At 50.7% G+C, this 12719-nt stretch overlaps 1 long non-coding RNA gene across 1 annotated transcript in view; it reads right to left on the bottom strand.

The window, feature by feature from the left end:
* Positions 1 to 3182: 3182 nt before the first annotated feature.
* Positions 3183 to 12719, bottom strand: part of LOC146857965 (uncharacterized) — a 68242-nt gene continuing 58705 nt past the window's right edge. The window contains exon 3 of the long non-coding RNA XR_014979634.1: positions 3183 to 3397. This is a non-coding gene — a long non-coding RNA (uncharacterized LOC146857965). The remainder of the gene's footprint in view (positions 3398 to 12719) is intronic.

Here is a 12719-nt window from a genome sequence, read left to right on the forward strand (position 1 = left end):
TATTCAGCATATGAAATTTGAAACGTCCATTCAAACAAAAGGCCAATGGCCAGTCCATCATGAAATTACAAGGAGTGAACTTGAGTGACATCTGTCACACGTTGCTTGCCTGCACTGGAAGGACAGGGGACATCACCTCGGAGGGGCATACATGGAGGCAGGCCCGGCACCGCAGGGACAGGATCAGTGCACAGCAGAAGGAGGCAGTGAAGGGGTGGTGGATGCAGGAGAGTCACTTGCAACTGCAGTGGAGCTGACTGAAGTGGTGGGTGCAGTCACAACTGTGGGGCACAAGTCAGATAGGGTGGGTCCCGGCACAACTTCAGTGGGCAGGTCAGATGGAGTGGATTGGGTCCCCACTGCAGTGCCCAAGTCAGACGGGGTGGTCGTAGACTCCTCTACAGTGCCTAAATCCATGTGAGCGGAATGGGGTGCAGGTGAGGTCGGCAGGACAGAGGGGGGGACACGGTCCACACATCAGTGGCACTAACCGCCTGATCGGGTGTGGAGGAGCAAGTGGTAGGGGGAGGGCCTCAGCATTTTGGGGATGGTGTATCTGTGGGTGGGAGAACCCGGGGCAGGGTGTGGCGGGAGAACCTTTGGAGTGGTGGCCTGGGGGATGGAGGACAGAGACTTTGCCTTGGAGCTGCGTGGCGGCGGTGGGGACTTCCTCTTCTGCTTGTAATCTGCTGGGTCAGTGGGGAAGAGGCCAAGGTCACAGAGGAAGAGCTTCTGTGGAGATGGGGTGGCAGGTGAGGCAAGGGAAGGGGGCTGGGAGGGAGAGGTTTCAGAGGACTGCGGAGTGGTCGGGGATGACTGATGACTGTGTGTGTGTTTGCAAACCATCCCATGTGAGTGTGGTATCAGTCCCCTGCGCTTGCTTGTGTGCACGTCTAGCCCTTGGTTTGGGTGTTTGGGTGCTGCCCGTGTCTGTGGCTTTGTGAGAATGTGCAGGTGTGTGTGTGCTTGGGACAGGTAGGCTGCTAGGAATCGTGGGTGGTGCAGGGGCAGGAGGTGTGCGGGACTGTTGGAGGAGGGACACCACTGCCGTCAGGGAGGAGGCCACGGACTGATTGGTCCTCTGTAGGGCAGACATGCCCGATGAAATGCCCTCCATGAACGACACCAGTTGCGTCAACAGAGTGGTGTGTGCATGGAGGACACTCAGCATTGATGTCTGCCCTACATGGATCTGTCTAAGTAAGTCCACAGACTCCTCACTCAGGGCAGCAGGGGACACAGGGGCAGGGGATGCGGTTCCTGGCACAAAGGAGAGATGCTCCCGAACAAGGGAGCCTCCACAGACCTCTGGGATGGGAGCCGATGGGAGAGTAGTGATGGTGGTGGTGGAGGCGGTGGCGGGGAAAGCCTCACTAGCTGGGGTTTGGTGGCTGCTGACACCCGCCTCCACAAGGGAGTCCTCCTCAGAGCTGCTGTGGCCCTCAGCTGGGGGGAATGGTGCTGGCGACTCCTCGGTGTGGCTCCACTCGCCCTCTGTGCCACTGGGTCCCCCCGACTCCTCTCCTTCTGTCCCTGTCAGGCTCTATGGCTCCTCCTGGTCCATGGAGCTGTCCCCTCCTGTGTCCGTGAATTTATCTGGATAGGAATAGGAAGAAAGAGAACAACATCAGTCACCTGCACTGACTGCACACACCACAGTGAGTACATCACATCACAGGGCAAGCCCTGGCATCATCAGCTGAACACAGCTCAAAGTGCCAACACTGTTTAGAATAAGCCAATTGACATTCTCAACATCAACCATGGCACACATATCCCTCCTTGACTTGCACCCATATGTCTGTTGCATGTTGGATGCTAATACCCCAATGTCCTGACATGCACCACCCACACATCAGTTGGACATGCAAGTGAACATGTAGGAGTATGTCACTATACACACAGCACATCTCTTGCCACTGACTCAGCACAGGTGTCCGGATGAAGGGATGGGCAGAGACTCATTTCACATGCTTGTGATGCATGCCAGCAACACACACTATGATGTTCTCATGTCCTGATAGTCAATGCCACAATGGGGTGCATAGTGCACACTTGAACACAATGTAGGATTACTCATAGCAAATTATATGCCATGGCACTGGCATGCATGGAAAGTCAGTCAACGCTGTCTCCTGTCACAGGGGCAGGGCATCCAGACAACAACAGTATGCACTGTCTCACAATCATAGCTCAGGGGTAAAGCTAACTCTGCAGCTGACAAATGTACTTGCCCATCCCCTGCAAACAACATATCCAGGACACAGAAGACCCTACATCATGCAAATCAGACATATGAGTCTCTGCAAACACAACTCCATGTACATTAGCACATCACAGTCTGCCGTGCATGTAACCCAGCTGCCTGAAGTACACAGGTGCATACACCATTGTGCGCTGTCAGATGATCACACACCTTTATGTCAAACAAGTCTTGTCTCTCACAGTCACATCTCAGATGTCCTGCTGACCCTCAAAATCATGGACACCCAGTTGTACGTAACAGGAAGCCACACCATAATGACACAGAGGCAGACACCTGAAGGCACATGTCACGAAGCACAACCTGTAAGTTGATACACAGGAGTGGGATTACAGAGTGCTTCTAAATGCCCTTGAGGAGGCATGACTGCCCAGGTCTACATGAAACAGTGTTTGGCCCTGGACAGTAGTCAGGTGGCTAAGCAAGTGTGACATACTTTATATACATACTCCTGAGGCCCCCAAATTGGAGTCCCCTGCTGCATGGGTTTGTTTGAAATACCCCAGCCACATGTGGCGAGTGAGACCAGCAATTGGAACACATATCAAGGGCACACACAGATCACATGTCAGATAACAGGCTTTGTGCAAACAATTGAACAACCCATGAAACACACAACAGAGTCACGGGAATAGATGCTGTCTGCTAGCTGAAGCATAGCTGACTGCAGGGACACAGTGCCCTAGTGACACAAGCAACAGACTGTAGGGGCCACACCTGTGGAACAGATGAGTAGGGTGCATCACACAATTGAGGGACTTGAGTATTGGACTACAAGACCTACGTAATGTGGAAGTGTGACCAGGCCAAAAGACTACAATTAGCATGTCAGACAAATTCCACAGATTAGGCATGGACTTACCCCCTTCTTGCTGATGTCTGGACTTCAGCTGCCTATCCAGGCCCAGGAAGACCACCGCCAGGATCCGGAGCATGTGGGGGGGTCAGGGTCCGGTGTCCGCCCCTCCTGCATGGAGGTGACAGCTTCAGCTGGACTCTAGCTATCCTCCGGGTCCAGCCCCGAAGGTCCTGCCACCTCTTCTGGCAGTTGCGGATCCGGCGCTTGTAGACCCCCACCGAACGAACTGCCCGGGCGATGGTCAGCCATATCTCCTGCTTCTGGTGGGCATCAACCTGTGAGGATGACAAAGTTAAAAGTACATTAACACACATGCCCCATATTTGTGCTGCACACATTTGGATATACATGTCATCATCACAAAGGTAAATGAGTTACACAGGTAGTGCAACCATGGGGAAGGACAAATCACCTGCATGTCTGACATGTTAACAATGCCTGGGAAGTTTAAGCTTGCACTAATGCACTTTAGCAGCATAACACCTGTTCATTACATGTACCTACAAACTTTGGGGGATGAAAGTACTCAGTGAGAATGCTTGCCACTGGTGTACACACTGCTAGTACTGCTAGTCAGACAACATGCACAATTAGGAAGGCAGTGGACTGCACACTCCCCTGCTTCCCTGGTTTCCCATTTAGCTTGCTGTACTGTGGAAGGAGCTCGTCCAGCAGGGCCTGGTTCTCCTCTTCAGGGAAGGCTGGGGACCTCTCCAGAGTACGTGCCATGGCAGGAGCCAGAGGATGCAGAGACAGCAGCAGTGGTAGCAGGGATGTGGTACAGGAGCATGTAGTGCAGGCAAGTGAGCTCTCTGGGGGCCAGCCAGCCTTATATCGGTTCTGCAGAGGCAGAATCTGTGCCATGTGTCCCAAGGGATAGGTCCAACACGGTTGCATTCTATGAATCTGGCCAATCCATGGAAATGTACGCCTCGACACGCCTTCCGCATCGTTCAAATCTTCACCTTCATGAAACATTAGTAATTGCAACATTGTTGTAGGCATCCAACTGAATTTCCAGCGTACAACTCGTACTAGTTTTGAATCTGCATCCGTCTCCATGACAGTCCAGAGCCAATGGGTGCGTCCGGCTTGGTCAACTGACTGTACAACGCGTATTTTGAAAATACACATGCACCCGTCTCCATACGATTCAATGGCCAAGGCGTACGCCTGTCTCGGACCATGCCTGCCCGACGCGTATGCATGATAGTCACCTGCGTCGGACCTCATTGCAGTCAATGGCAAAGCGTACGCACGGCTCGGTCATGAACCGTGCAATGTGTACGCACTGTCACCCGCGTCGGACCTCAGTGAAGTCAATGGCAAAGCGTACGCACGGCTCGGTCATGAACCGTGCAATGCATACACATTATCACCCGCGTTGGACCTCATTGAAGTTAATGGCAAAGCGTACGCACGGCTCGGTCATGAACCGTGCAATGCGTACGCATAGTCACCCGCGTCGGACCTCATTGCAGTCAATGGCAAAGCGTACGCACGGCTCGGTCATGAACCGTGCAATTCATACGCATTGTCAGCCGCGTCGGACCTCATTGCAGTCAATGGCAAAGCGTACGCACAGCTCGGTCATGAACCATGCAATGCGTACGCATTGTCAGCCGCGTCGGACCTCATTGCAGTCAATGGCAAAGTGTACGCACGGCTCGGTCATGAACCGTGCAATGCGTACGCATTGTCAGCCACGTCGGACCTCTTTGGTGTGACTATTCAACGGATTCAACACACAATTACTTGCCAGGGACACCCCTGCACACCTACCACACTACAGCATGGGCCACACAGTGTCCCATGGCATGTAAGGCTGCATTCCCTGGGTGTTGGGGGGGGCCACATTTGGTTTGTTGGGTGGCACTTTTGTTCAGCCACTCCCAGGCTGTGCACGTGTACATGGGGGCAGAATCCTTTGTGTGTCGTGCACATTACTACTGTGATGTGCAAATGTACAGTAATGGGCATGAGTCACGGACAGAAATGTGATAAACAAAGATATCTTGTAATGCATTGAGATGGTAACTGTTTATCGCCCATGCACCAATGTTTACTGTGATTTTAAAACAGCATTACGTATGAGTCACGCACCCCTAAAATAACTGACGTCGCTGTACATGGTTCATTGTCATTATGGGGACACATAAGAGGTAGATGGACCCTGCCCCCCTGATAGGAGGTGACAGTCCGAATGAGATGCAGACTCCCAAACCAATCGGTACATTTATGTTAACTCTTGCGCCACAGACGTTACCTGTGCCATGGCTGTTAGACGGCAAATGCTTGGAACAATATTAATAATGGCATAGCGAAAATGATTCTGTTACAGCATAAAGAAAAGAGGGGGACAAACACAGGGGTAAAAAGTGGAAAATGTAACACTGTTTAGCTTGGCTGTATTAGGAAAATTGAAAAATGTAATAAAGATATTTTAAAAAAAATTAAAAAAGAGTCACGGACAGTTTCATGTTGGATATGTTTAGGACATGTCACATACACCCTGAGTCCTGGGGGTGATGGCATGTACGTCACAGTGAGACCTGTAGCCACAATTCTGGTGTGCACCCACAGTCTGTGTGCATGTTGTGTCTCAGATGTGTCTGATCAAATGTGCCCAATGGGAGACAGTCTCCACTTCCATGTGGTATATGCATCAACCTTGAAGGTGTGTGTGTGTGTCTAAGAGATGTACATGTAGGGCCTTCAGGTACAACAGTGGCCACTACCTGTGGGACTCACGCTTGCCTTGTGGTGTGTACGTGATACGCCATGTCCATGCCAGTGTCGATGTGGCAATACAGGGACCCTGGGTTTCTGCATGGCAAAGATCTGTGATGCCTGGGAGACATCAGGCCTCACTTGTCACTATGGTGTGTGTTTGTAACGTCACAGCAGTACCTAGGTCGGGTGACACAGCCAGATGATTGGCCATTGCACTACATGGGACTCATGTGGACATGTGGAATTGAGATGTGAGGTGATGGTCATGTAGGTGACATATGTGTCCATGCCCAACAGCTCACACCTCAGTACATTGTGTAATGTCATGATCTATCATGTGATATTAAGCCTGATCATGGCCACATGGGTGGATGAACCGACAATCTTCCTTTGTTCATCTCTGTTCTGCAGGGCACCAGCTGTCCATCGACCGTTCCCAGACCTTGCAACCATGCAGGAACGCGACTGCATCCGACGGTACTGCTTCACCAGGCCACTGATTGAGGAGTTGGCGGAGCAGTTCGCGCCACATCTGCTACCTGGCCGGACATACCATACAGCACTGACCCCAGAGGTGAAGGTGATGGCAGCCCTGCACTTCTTTGCTACTGGTACCTTCCAGTACACTGTGGCTACAGCAGGTGGGATGTCGCAAACTATGTTTAGTCGTGTGCTACGCGATGTCTTGAAGTGGATGTTGCATTTCCTTGACTGTACATCAAGTTCCCTAGCCCAGCTGAACTCCCTGAAATAAAGGATGCCTTGTATACACTGGGGAGGATGCCGAACGTCATCGGATCTATTGATGGGACACATGTGGCCCTGATACCACCACAGGCACATGAGCAGGCATACCGTAACAGGAAACATTTCCACTCGATCAATGCTCTGGTGGTATGTGTTGCAGACATGTGTATCACACATGTGTGTGCACGGTTCCCTGGTTCTGCGCACAATGCCTACATAATGAGGAGTAGTCGCATTGCAACGCTGATGTCACAGATGCCAGCTCAGCATCCCTGGCTTGTCGTTGTGTACTGACTGTTTGTCATTGTGTGTGTTTGTCAATGTTGTATTCCGCACTCCTACAAAACTCAGCTACTTGTTCATTTTTGTGTGTGTAGGTGACTCCGGATACCCCAACATGCCGTGGTTGCTGACACCCCTCAGGAACCCTGTGACTCCAGCCGAGATGCGCTACAATGAGACACATGGTCCGTGCAGGAGGGTGATTGAGCGGACATTCGGCCTCCTGAAAAGCTGCTTTCGCTGCCTGGACAAGACCGGAGGGGCCCTCCCATATGAACCGGCAAAGGTGTGCAAAATAATCCTTGTATGCTGCATGCGACACAACATGGCAGTGCGGAAGAAGGTGCCTCTCATCCAGGATGACAATGACGATGACCAACCTCTGGCACCTGTGGAGGATCCCGGCCTGGGCCAAGATGCCAGTGATGATTAGGATGAGGATGAGGGTGACGTCCGCTCACAGCTCATCAACAACTTCTTCACCTGAATGTGAGTTTCCAGGGTTGTTATGTCAATGTATGGAGTTGGCCTGGAATGTGTTGTGGCTGCTCTGTTGCTGTCTGAGTGGTTCTGTGTGCCACTTGACTGGATGCGTGCAGTGATTTGTCCATTCAGGTGGTGTGTACTCCACAATAGGGTAGTACTGCTAACTTGTTTTTGTGTAGGTTTCTTGTGACATGTTTTGTGCAAGTGTATTGCATTTCTCTCCTGTTCTGCTGTGTTTTTGACTGTGTCTTGTGTCTGTCCTTCACAGGGTAATTTGCCTGTTGATTGTTGAACACTGACCCCCAACACCCGGAATCCGACACCAGTGTGGGAGTAGTCAATTGACATCAAGTGATGTGCCACACACCCCTGGACTACAATTCTCAGACACTCTGTGACCGTGTGTCCACCGTAACATACAATTACCTGGCAACTATTTTGGAATAAACATGTTGCTGATGTGTAATGAACAGGTGCTATGCTTTGTTAGGTGCGTTGTCTGTCTTCCCACATCTGACTGACATTTGCTTACCTCACCTGTGGACTTGTTACCACTGACTGTAGATAGGTGTTGTGGTTGTGCATACCTATGTGTTTCAGGTCAACATCATTGTGTGGGATGAGTAACATGGCCATGGTGAGTATGTGTTGTGTTGCCATAGTGGTGTGTCTCCCTCACATGTGTCACATCACCATGACTCACCTACCGTTGGTCACATTGTTGCAGTATTTGGCATGCACTGTGTTGTGTAGCAGATCGACATCTCCATGACACATGACAAGTTGGAATCACAACAGAGGCAAGTATGGTGTACTGGTGAGTTTATTTTTGAACATGTGTGAGGAAAGCGCACAGGATGGTGGGTGCTGTACATTGGTTTTGGAATCCAAAGTTCACATTAGAGTGGAAGTGCTGGTAGATGAAATGTCCAGAGTAAAGTCCACAGTCATCTGCTACATTGGCCCAACATGATCCCTCCATGTCATGTGGGCGAGTTGTGTGCGATTGAACAAGTTGAACGGGTTGCGCACAAAGAATTGTCCAGAACAGGTTTAGAGGCCCTGGGGGATGTGCTGGGACATCTGCCTCTCACATGTCCTTCTTCGGACGACCCCTTTTCTTCCTGGGTGGGGGGGATCCTCAGGTGCAGGCCTCTGCGGTGCAGGGGACTCTCCGCCAGAGTCCTCCTCCCTCCCTGTGGCGCTGGCAGATGGTGTTGCAACAGATGTTGTGGCCAAACAGGGAGGTGTGGACAGGTTTGTGTTGATCTGGCGGAGGCATTGGAGCATGTCCCGAAGCACAGCAGAAAGGGCATCCCACTTGGCCTCCATGAGGGCATGATGGGCAGCCTGCTCCTGTTGCATGTCCTTGAGGATCTCCACTACCTGGCCAAATCCTCCGGTGCTATCCTGGTACGCATCTATGATGCGTGCCAGTTGGGGGTCATCATGCAGTCCAGACCCCTCTGCAAGGCACGCCCTCTGCCTCCCACCGCTCCCAGCACCCCTATCTACACAGCAGGACCAGCGGCAGGACGCACAGGTGACACTGGGACCCCTTGGGTGGTGTTTGCAGTAACTTCTGGGGGGTCCTGTGTCCCTGTGCTGTGGGTGTTTAGTGGCCTTGGTCTGTCCGTGTTGGCGGGGGTGCCCTGTTGGTTTCCAGATGCTGGAGGCGTGGGTACAGGGGTTGCAGATGTTGATGCTGCTGGTGCTGCATGATGACTCACACCGGAGGGGCCAGGTTGGTCGTCATCATCCGAAGAGGACAGAGACAGAGTCAAACCAGAGAGCTCAGTGTCCACCAGAGTCTGGGACTGGGAATCCTCTTCATTTGATGCTGGGTCCCCAGCACCACCTGTGTTTGGAAGAGACACACAATGTGAGTTATGTTTCTACAAGAATCAATGGTTCACAAACATGACATTTTCTACTGTACGAACAGATGCCTGCCTGTACACTGCTGCTTTTTTGCAACTTGTCACGGACAGAGTTTGATATTGTTGTTGCCCATGTCCCAGCAGGGCCTTGTGCTCCCCACAACAGAGCCCAGTGTCAGACATCCTGTCAGTCCCTTCCCATTCCCTGTGAGGCGAGTATGGTTCAGTTTGAACTTGCTGGGCCAATAGGGTGGGTGTGGATTGTCTGTGACTGCAACTCCCATCATGCTCTTGGCTACACCCCCCTTCCCAGCATACCCAAACTGCCTCCCTCTTGACTCTGCTTCCCTGTGAGGGGGTGTGACAGAAATGGCAAGATGGCTGACTGTGAAATCCTGGTGTTTGTTTGGCTACAAGTCCAAAGAGAGCCCCTGTGCTTCACACAGCTGCACCCAGTACGGGGTATCTTTTGCTGATATTTCACAGAGGTGTGGGTCAATGCATTCTACCCGGTGAGTTGTGTGGAGTTTGTGTTGAGGGGGGGGGGGGTGTCTCCACATGCTGGTAAGTATGGTCATAGCAGTCAGCCCTCCTGCCCACCCGGCCAGACATCCCACCATGAAACGTGCTTCCATTGGAGAGCATGCAAGTTGTCTTTCAGGATGTCAGTCAGTGGTGTCCTGCTTCTAATTTGCGCACATGTCTTCCAGGGCCTTGTGCTCCCCACAGCAGGACCCAGTGTCAGCCATCTTGTCAGTTCTTTTCCACTCCCTGTGATGTGGGCATGTTTCAGAGAGGTCTTGATGGGCCAATTTTGAGGGGGAGCATTATCTTTGATTACAAACCCCATCATGCTTTTGGATACACTCACTTCACCTGCATCCCCAGTATTCCTTCCTGTCAGTCAACTGCACTGTGAAGTAGTGTGTTTGTGGTGGCAAACTGTCTGGCAGTGTCTATTTAGCTTTGTGCCACTGCCTTTCTCTATTTGTTTGTAGGTTGGTGCATGTCATGACACAGTTCCAAGTCACTATGAGATGGCAGGTATTGTGTTTGTCTGACTGGCATACACATCTTGGGATGATTATCTATTGGTTACTGTGGCTTTGCTTGCGGTGCATGCTTTCACTGTCCCCTTGCCACACAATCTTGGGTATGTTGTTTGTATACTCACCAGGCTCTGGTATGTCTGTTAGCCCAAGGACGATCTCTGGTGGTAGGATGTCCCACACCTTTTTCTCCCAGGTCCTGAAGTAGACTGGTTTGGCAGGAGGGTCACCGCCGGTGCACTGACTCAGGGTGTGATCTTTTTCGATGAGTTTCTTGACCCTCCTGCGCATGTTATACCACCTGTTCTGGATATTGTCCTTTGTGCGCCTTGCTGGTGCTTGAGCGTTCACCTTGTCCACAATCCTCGCCCAACATCTTGGTTTTCTGTGACATGGGGGTTCTTTGGACCAATGTACCAAACAAATGTGGCTCTACTCTGATGATCTCGTCTACCAGCACTTCTAACTCACTATCTGTGAACTTTGGATTCTTCTTTGGGGGCATGGTGATGGGGGGTGGTGGTGAGGGATGTGAGTGTGATGGTGCAAGTGAGGGTGGGTTGGTGTTGGTTTTGCTGGCTGTAGATGTGTGTGTGTTTTTGGATGAGGTGCTGATGGTGTGTGAGTTGTGTGATGGGTGAGTTGTGAGTGTGTTTGTGGTTGCTGTGTGATGGTGTGTGCTGCTGGCTGTGTCTCCTGTTTGCAAGGGATTATGGTAGTGATTGTAGTCCTTTATATATTTGGAGTTGTGGGTGTGTCTTTGTCCCAGGTTTTTTTATTTCATATTTATTGGCTTTGTCATTGCTTGTTTGGTCCTTTTTTTGTCTTTTTTCCTTTGGGTTTTGTAGGCCTGAAGGAGACGTTCATCTGACAGAAACAGACGCTGATGTTGTCTCGTGCGGGCTTCTCCGCCTCGTTCACGCTGCCTATCTTCTGTGTTTCATACGCGTCGGTCGCGGAGATCTCTATTACTTGTGGGCCCGGTTTTCTGTGCGTGTCGGTCGTGCGGCTTGGTCTCCGTGCAGTCGGTCTGGGTTTACATGCATTGCATCTTACTCCATGGATCGGACATCGCGTGTACGGGTCGGTCGGGTTCATTCCAGGTTCGTGTCAGGCGGTGAAAATCGCGTTGGTTTTCCGGCCAGTTCACTATTTTCCCTACGGCTCGGTCGTACGGCTTGTATTCCGTACGTGTCGGTTGTAATTCACACGCGTTGCATCGTACTACACGGGTCGTACGGCGCTGGTCCGTGTCGGTCTGAATCCAGTCCGGGTCCGTGTCGGTCGGTACGATTTGCGACCGGAATCGGAATCAGCCCCATAGTGTTGTTACTAAGTGAATGTTATGGGGATTAGTGATGATCATTTGTAATGTGTTCATCAGAGGTGGTTCATTGGGAAATGTAGGGTACAAAGTTTTAATGGCCCCTCTTAGTCTATGATATGTGAACTTAAAGAGCAGCGTTTGGTTGTTAATATAAGTAAGATCCTCGGCTTCTATGAAAGTGCCATTGTCATATAGAGCTTCCATTTTGTCAATACCCACCCGCTGCAGTAACTCCATTCCAACCTTTTCTTGAGTGGCTGATATTGCTGGGTGGTGTTGTAAAGGCATTGCTGGTGCCTACAATGGTAATTTATGTGCCAATTTCCCCATTCGCATCCATGCTGCGTTGGTTGTGCTTATTGTGTTTATTTCGTGCTTAGGTATGTGGGTGCGATGGTGTGGTAATATACTTTGTAGTGGAATTGGGTGCGCGTCTTCAACTGCCATATGGGGCAGGTAGCGAATTGGATGATACCAATAGTGTGCATATTGCGCTTGAGCGCATAAATATTATAGGAGGAAATCCGGTACTTTAAAACCGCCTTTGGAGTAAGGTAATGTCAGAGCACATAATTCAATGCGTGCTTGTTTACCTGCCCATATGAGTGACACTAGTTGTTAGTCTCTGGAATACAGTCCCTGGTGGGGTGATAGGGATAGTATTAAAGAGATAGAGAAATTTGGGCAGAATGACCATCTTAACAATGGCCATACGATCTGCTAGGGATGGTGGCAACTGGATCCATTGCTCCACTTTTTCTTCGAGTTTACTGATGGCTGTCCTATAGTTTGTGTGTATAACTATTTCAGGGTCTCGGTGATACCAGACACCGAGATATTTAATGGGGTCTGTTTGCCATTCAAGTGGAAACTCAGCAGGGTATGGTTGAGTGCCCTCTGTTAAGGGGACAATGGTAGATTTACTCCAGTTGATTTGAAGACCTGAATGTCGGCCAAATTTAATATACTCTCGCAGTAGAGGGGACAGATTTTCAGTGGGGTTTCGAACATATAGCACCATGTCGTCTGCTTATAATGATATATTCAAGGGTCGTTGGGGAAATTGTAGCATGTAAAGTATCTTAATCCAATG

This window comes from Triturus cristatus, chromosome 3_2 (genome assembly GCF_964204655.1).
Source record: "Triturus cristatus chromosome 3_2, aTriCri1.1, whole genome shotgun sequence".
Classification (NCBI taxonomy): Eukaryota; Metazoa; Chordata; class Amphibia; order Caudata; family Salamandridae; genus Triturus; species Triturus cristatus.